Source organism: Heliangelus exortis, chromosome 3 (assembly GCF_036169615.1).
Source record: "Heliangelus exortis chromosome 3, bHelExo1.hap1, whole genome shotgun sequence".
Classification (NCBI taxonomy): Eukaryota; Metazoa; Chordata; class Aves; order Apodiformes; family Trochilidae; genus Heliangelus; species Heliangelus exortis.
Window position 1 is genome coordinate 81637116 of NC_092424.1, and position 7578 is coordinate 81644693.

Consider the following 7578-nt stretch of genomic DNA (forward strand, 5'->3'; position numbering starts at 1 on the left):
AATTACATTCCTTCAGAGTTACTCAGATTTCTAGTGGATACCCATTATCTCACAGACCTGCTCCACATTGTTCATGCTGAAGCCTGTGGGAGTGCAAATGGGTATCTGACTATACCTCAGCCTCCGAGGAGACAAAGAGATGAATAACCTAAGCAAGTGTTAGTCCTGTCCCCCTGTGGTTACACCATTACACACCACTGCTGTCAGCTGTGTAGGCAGCTTCAGCACAGACACCAAGACAGCAAACAAGGGAAAAAAGGTGTGGAGAATGACTAAAATCCAGATGTTGTACTGAGTGATCCCATTGCCATGGTTTCCCAAGGAATATGAGGCTGCATCATAACAGGGAGAGACAAGGCAAAAGAAGTCGGGGAGAAGAACTCTCTCTTAATCTGCTTGCTGCAGATTTGTAGTACAATTTGTTGTACCATTCATTTCTTGAAAGAGTGATGTCCCTTTTATAAGCTTCCTAGGAGAGAAGGAGGGCACTGAGATAGATCCACCTGGGCTGTGAGCAAAGCCCCAAGGCTGCCCACCCCTCCTAAGATGGGGGCTGTCACCACTGCTACATCAGTACCTGCAGCCAGGTCTCATCTGGTGCCAGCACCACAGTGTGATCTTGACTGAATCTAAAGCCATTTCTGTAATACTTTGTTTGTTCATCTTTAAGCAGCTGCTTTAAAATTTTCTCAAAAAACAAAGCAAACACCCCTCCAGAGTGAGTGGCTTCATTCTCCTAGAGCCTGTGGAACACAGGGAGAAGGTGAAGGTGCTGGCTGCAGCACAGGGGCTGTGGTGCTGCTGGCTGGGCAGTGGGCTCATGTTATCCCCCAGCCCTTCTGGGATGCCCTTCTGCATTGCTTTGCAAACAAGCAGCCTGAAAAAATCCTCAGCCACACTCCAGAGTCATGGCTCAGATGAAGAATTTGTCTGCCTAAGATCTGACAGCGACAGACCCCAGGGTAGATCTCTCTCCAAGCTTTTAAGGTTTCTATTTGTTGGTTTTGGTTTTGGGTGTTTTTTTGTTTTGTTTTGTTTTGTTTTGTTTTGCTTTGTTTTTCTTAATCAGGGATTATCCATACCATTAAGCAAAATACACAACAGCCAACCTATTTATGTCTGTTTATAGCTTTACATAGACGACCTGAAGCATGCAATAATTGCTCTAAAGTGCATTTCCTGATGAGCCATTTGTTGCATTTCTAAATTATAAAATATGTATGAGGAAAAAAACAACAACAAAATCCAAGTAAAAATGGGCAATGGGGTTAATTTGTTGTGTTGGCACTATTTAATATACAATTTGCCATTCCAATAGCCAGGCCAAAACCCCCAGTTCCAATGACAAGCTAAAAGCTTTTAAGGCACTTTAGCATTTTTCATTGAAGGCTGAGCACATTGATTTCTATTTCACAGCTCCTTTTTTTTCTATTTTCTTTAAGATAAAATAAAACCAAAAATTACATAGGGACATGTTTCTACAACCTTCATTATGATAATCTCTATTCTGGCATACAATTTGGTTCATGTGTTATCTTTTCCCACATGTAAAGTATGTTGCTTCCCTTGTACACATTCATACTAGAGAAAACAGAAGGATGAAGTATGGTTTAGTGAGTCAGGATGTCAAAGCACAGTAAACAGTAAAAAAAAAAAAAAAAAAAAGGAAAGGAAAGAGCAGAATAAAAAGCGAGAGGTTTTGTTTATTTTTTTTTAGTGACAATAAAGGGTTTTGACATGTGGCCTCTGTCCATGGGAACAAAAATACTCAGCCTGAAAAATCCCATAGAGGTCTATGTGGCCAATTTCAAGTCAGAGGAAAAAAAATCTTCCAGAAAATAAGCAAATGAGCTGCTTGAAGTACAACAAATGCCTACAGTACTAACATGAATTGTGAAATCACTGGCTGTGACTGATCAGAGTTCATTAAAAATAAATCTTGGCCCAGCAGTTTTAATAAAGGGAATGAGCAATAAAAGCAGCAATGATTTGCTTTTTCTCATGCAGAAAGCTGTCTGATTTTGCATTTTTCACTCAGCCAAAGGATTTCTGCTGAATAAAACTGCTTCTGGCATCTGATGTAAAAATTCAAGTCTTGCCTTTCTAGGGGCAAGGAGAAGATTTTTCAACCCTTCAGGGCCTTTTAAATTTAACTTTTTCTAAAATTTATTTTGGCATTTAAGACTCTGTGTGAAAAAAATAAAAATAAAAATAAAAATCAAAGCCATATTTTCTGTTCAGCCTGCAGAGGAAAGGTTGAGAACACAGGTGTAAAAAAGGTCTTTGCTTGCTCCCATTGGAGACAGCTCTGCCCGAAGGCTGAAGGACCACTCGTGGAACACAGTGTTACCTTGGCTGGAAAACTCACCACGGAGACCAAAGGCAAAGCAGTTTTGGAAACATGGATACTGTAATGGCATCATATATGCACCTCAGCAGGCCAAGGAAGGAATGGATTAATGAGCTAGCCTGGAAATAGATTCTGTGTTTGACTCTGCTCCATCTCATGTGGAGGCTAAGACAATTTAATGGAAAAGGAATTAAGAGTTACCAGCACTGTGCTGCTCAAACACAGGATCACCAGAGTGCTAATGTATCTCTTAATAATGCCAGACAAATCCTGAATGCTTGCAGTTGTGATACAGGTCTAATTTGGCACCCAAACCAGAAGTCCAGTTGAAGCTTGCTGCTTTCTGGTTCAAGAAAAAAGGGGGCAAGTATCACAGAGGCACAGCACATGGATGAAATGGTTGCATGCCTTCTCTGTATTTTTGCTGTTATTCTAATTTTCTTCCTCGTAAAACAACAACAGCAAGTGGGGAGATTCATTCCCAGAACATGGTAACATGTCTTCGTGTTGTTCATGACACAAACAATCCAAAACAAATACATCATCTACTAACAGAACTTCTCTGGCACTGGGACACAGAGAGCAGTGAGTGGGTGGACCTTGTTGGTACAACAGGACTCCAGTTACAGAAAAGCTGTCCAGAAAGAAATAAGCAAGAGGGGAATTATCATGGTTGGTATTATTCTTTCCCTTCCTTCCTTCCTTCCTTTCCTTCCTTCCTTCCTTCCTTCCTTCCTTCCTTCCTTCCTTCCTTCCTTCCTTCCTTCCTTCCTTCCTTCCTTCCTTCCTTCCTTCCTTCCTTCCTTCCTTCCTTCCTTCCTTCCTTCCTTCCTTCCTTCCTTCCTTCCTTCCTTCCTTCCTTCCTTCCTTCCTTCCTTCCTTCCTTCCTTCCTTCCTTCCTTCCTTCCTTCCTTCCTTCCTTCCTTCCTTCCTTCCTTCCTTCCTTCCTTCCTTCCTTCCTTCCTTCCTTCCTTCCTTCCTTCCTTCCTTCCTTCCTTCCTTCCTCCCTCCCTCCCTCCCTCCCTCCCTCCCTCCCTCCCTCCCTTCCTCCCTTCCTCCCTCCCTCCCTTCTTCTCTTCCTCCCTTTCTCCTTTCCTTCCCTGTCACCTTCCTCCCTTCCTTGTCACCTTCCTTCTCCATTGCTGTCTCCATACAGTTTGAAGCCTGGCTGCACTCCTGGAGAGCAGCAATCGCTGCTATTAGAGCTCCTCTGACCCTGCAGATGTTTTGCAGCTGAGGAGGTCAGTTTCTGAGAATTACATTGTTCATGACAGCAAACATTTATCAGTAAAAACACCATCAGCAGCAATCTTCCCTGTCAAACTAACCATACAGAGCAAACTGAATATTGCTATGGTAAAGATGACTGTTCTAAGCCATGATCAGACAAGCTCCAGTCAAGCTGTATCAGGCAATTTCCACTTCTGGGTAGAGGTAGTGCCCAGTTCCCTGACCCTGGGAAGTCAAAGAGACAAAGGTGGAGTTAACCTGGTCCAAAGCCCAGTGGTGTGGGTGGAAAGTCACACACTTGTTTTCAGCATGCTTTGAATCCTGTCTGCAAATGGGGAGGAGCAAACAGAGAGTGCTCTCTGGACCTGCCACAGCGGTCCTGGATTTTGGGGAAATCTCTCTTAAATCAATACACTTGCTGTGCAAGTGCAAATTTAGCATGCATGTGCAAGAAGAAGTGATGCCTGGAGAGTATGGGTTAGTTATACTCTAAGGAGACACACTTTCTAGAATAAATGGTTTTAATAAAGTAGCACTGTTTACTTTTCCTTTACTGCAGCAGAACACAGAGCACCTTCATGAAAGGTCCACGAGGTTAAGTAAACTATACTTAGTCAAATACCTTACAGTTAAAACCCAGGGTTGCTCCTGTGTGTGAGACAGGGTCTTTGTTATTCTCCAGGGTATAACAACTTGTGCAGCTTATTTCTTAGCACCTTGTATCTCTAATTAAAAAAGGCAACTAAGCAAGAGGCTAACATAAGACTAACACATGTCAGCAGATGTGTTAAGGGTTTGTATGTTGGGGTGGTCTTTCATCACTGGGGTTTCTCACACACAGGCTGCTGGGCAAGAGCAAATCCTACAAGCTGCCAGCAGAGCATGCTGGGAGCAGTACATCACACACTCCTTTTCAGGACTTCTCCTTTGAAACATGATGTTGTTTATTATTTTCATTCATTTTGTCATCAGTGGCAACATGATGACTAATAAATGAGGTTATGTCTTGTGGATTTGATAGCAGCAGCCTGCTGCAAGAATTTCTGTCCTTTGAGATATCCAGGGCAGGTGCTTAGTTTTGTTTTTTTTTACATGCAGTCCCTTCAGCTGTATGGCTTAGTCCTGAAAATGTTGCCCCTCATTTTGATTTGATAAAAATCCCTGTTTACCTGTTTTAGAGCCCTTAGATGAAGGACAGTTCTGGTAAATCAAACCTGAGGAACACTGTGGGGAGGGGAGAGCAGCCCTGCTGTTTTTTTCCACACAACCTGTTACGGTAACAAGCACTCCCATGCAATGTTTGCTGACAGATGTTCAAGGCTTGGAAAAAAAATCTGCTTTCAGCTGATGGTTGTACCACCACTTTTGAAATAAGTGTTAGTTTCAGGCTTCTGAGTTCACGAGGGCAAAGAAACAGCAGGAGGAAAACAGATGATCTGAGTATCAAGGGGAAAGAACAAAATGGCAAAATAAAACAGCTGACGAATGTAATGTCTCCTGGGCAGCAGGGAAGGAAAAAAAAATATAGTGGATGTCAAAGAGCTGGATCAGTGACCTTCAAATGGCTGTGTGTGGCTCTAAAGTTAAACCACCACAGAGATCCTAACTTCCCAGCAGGTCTCTTGGGCATCAAGTGTATAATTACTGTGTAGATACCCTATCAGTCCCTGATAAGAGCTGAGGATGGATATCCCTTCTCAGGACACTGAGAGGGCATCTGTGATGCAGACCATGACAGGGAAGGATGGGGACCTGTATTTTTGGAAACAGGTAGAGGTGCTAGAATACAAAGAAAAGTGGGTGATGCCAGCAGGTGTTGTATAGATTATCCACTTTACAAGTCCTGGCTGTGGTTTGTGGCATAATCCTGCCCTGGACAACAGAAATTCAGTGTGAAAAGCCCAGGTAAGCCATGGGCATGGGCAGATTTTCTGGGATAGACACAATCACCAAGATGTTTGAGTCATGCTGATGCCAGTGGGAATTAAGCAAGCAATCAGCTTGAACATGAGGTGCTGCAGGAACTAAGCTTGTCAGCAGTCTTCAGATGCTTCTGAATTCCTGGTCTTCAAGTAGGATTTCATTCACATCTGGCATAGTCTGGATTTTCTCTAAGGCAACAAAAGCTTATCCAGCTATAGCCTGACCAACTGGAGCATGCTGAGAAGGATTAATCTAAAGCAGAGAGACTTCTTGTCATTGGCAGCTTGGTTTCTGGTTTCTGAGTATTGTTTTTTATTATTATTTTATCAGGATGACACAGGTATGCCTATAGGAACTGGGAATCTTGGGAAGGTACCAATTTTCACAGACTTTGTTGGAAGGGGTTTCTCTGCACGTGGGGAGACTGTAACAATATGAGGACAATCCCTTTGTGTCTTCACTTACTCTTTTCCCTGTGCCAGGCAGGCTGGAATGACTGGAAAAAAAATCTTCCTCAAAAATTCCTTTCTTCCTTTTCCTTTGCCTTTGCCTTTCCCTTCCCCTCCCCCGTCTCTTCCCCCATTTTCTTCCCCTTCCTCCACCTTATACATAGCTCTATCTTCTTTTGCAGATGGGAGTACTTGTTTACTCACTGCAAATGTCAGAGTGATTTGCATGTATATTTAAAAAAAAAAAAAAGACTCAAAGCATTCATAACTTACCACCAAGTAGCACTACATTTTGTAAGGCTGCTTTTATATCCCAAAATGTTGTACGAGATGCAGATTGCTGAAGATGTGAACTTTAATATAAGCTTTAATAACCTTTGGCACTACCTGTTTAATGGTGGAGCTACGTAGGTTCTACAGTGTTATTCTGGAAGATGGAGTCATTCAATAAAAGTTAGCAACATGTGGGGTTTTTTTCCTATGCACAACCCTTTTTACAAGTAATGTTCCCTAACAGACAGGCAAAGCTTAGGTGTTTTTCTTTTCTACTGATGAATCATCTGGCCATTTGGATAGACTGAACTAATGGGAATTCCAGGGGCCTGAGCCCTGTATACCAGAAAGAAGGAGAGAGGCTCATAACATGAGGGAGACCATACTGTGCATGTGTGTGTGCACCCCTCCCTCCACACATGCATTCAGTTCTGACATATTAAAGCAATATTAGACAGGAGACAAAAAACCCAGACAAGGAATTATTCATTCCAGTGTCTCCGTGGCTCTGGAGTTAATTGTAATGAATGGTGCTGGAAAAGTTTCTGAGTTTTATCAGAGGACTTTGGCCCTACTTTTTTGTTGTGTTTGTTTTTTTTTTCAATTGAATCCATAGAACTTTAGTAAAGGCAACAGCGTTTTCCCAGGGTGTACTGGAGAAAGCGTGTCTCACAATGAAAAAAATAAGTACAGTTTCCATGATTTATGTCATTTACTCTGCAAACATAATATGTAGAGCAGAACTTTGGCAGGTGTTAATCAGTATATTTTTCTTCGCATCAGTAGAGCTGCTTCAGCTTATACCAGCTGAGAATCTGGCTCTGTGTATTAAATAAAGAAGTGGGTCTGGCTTCCTGATCTTTTGTAGTAGACACACAAAACTGCTCGTTATTGAGCTGTGGGCTTGAAAAGCAATCTCACTTCTCAGTATTGGCAGCAGGCTGAAGAAATGGGGACATGGTGTGCTGAGCTCCTGGGTAGAAGAAATGTTTTGCTTCAAACCATAACGACCTTTTTGGCCATCTGAAGGAGTATGTTCAAGCTTCCTTGGCAAGCAAAGATGGGACAGTAGCCAGTTACTACATGAAGGCTTTGAAGATGGAGGGAATAATAAAAAGGGTGAAAAAAATAAAAGAGAAAAATCTTTTTGTTCCTAGACGGGTAGCTAAGGGGTAACCCTTCATCACTCTGCTTTAGAAGCAGAAGCACAAATTGACCTGATACATCAAAATCAATATTTTTGTTGATGGTTCTGTACTTTAGATGCTGTATCTGGTCTTTACATGACCACAAAGTTTAAAAATAGGCCCAGTTAGCTCTCGATCATGGTTTCAAGTGGTATTTCTGATCTGC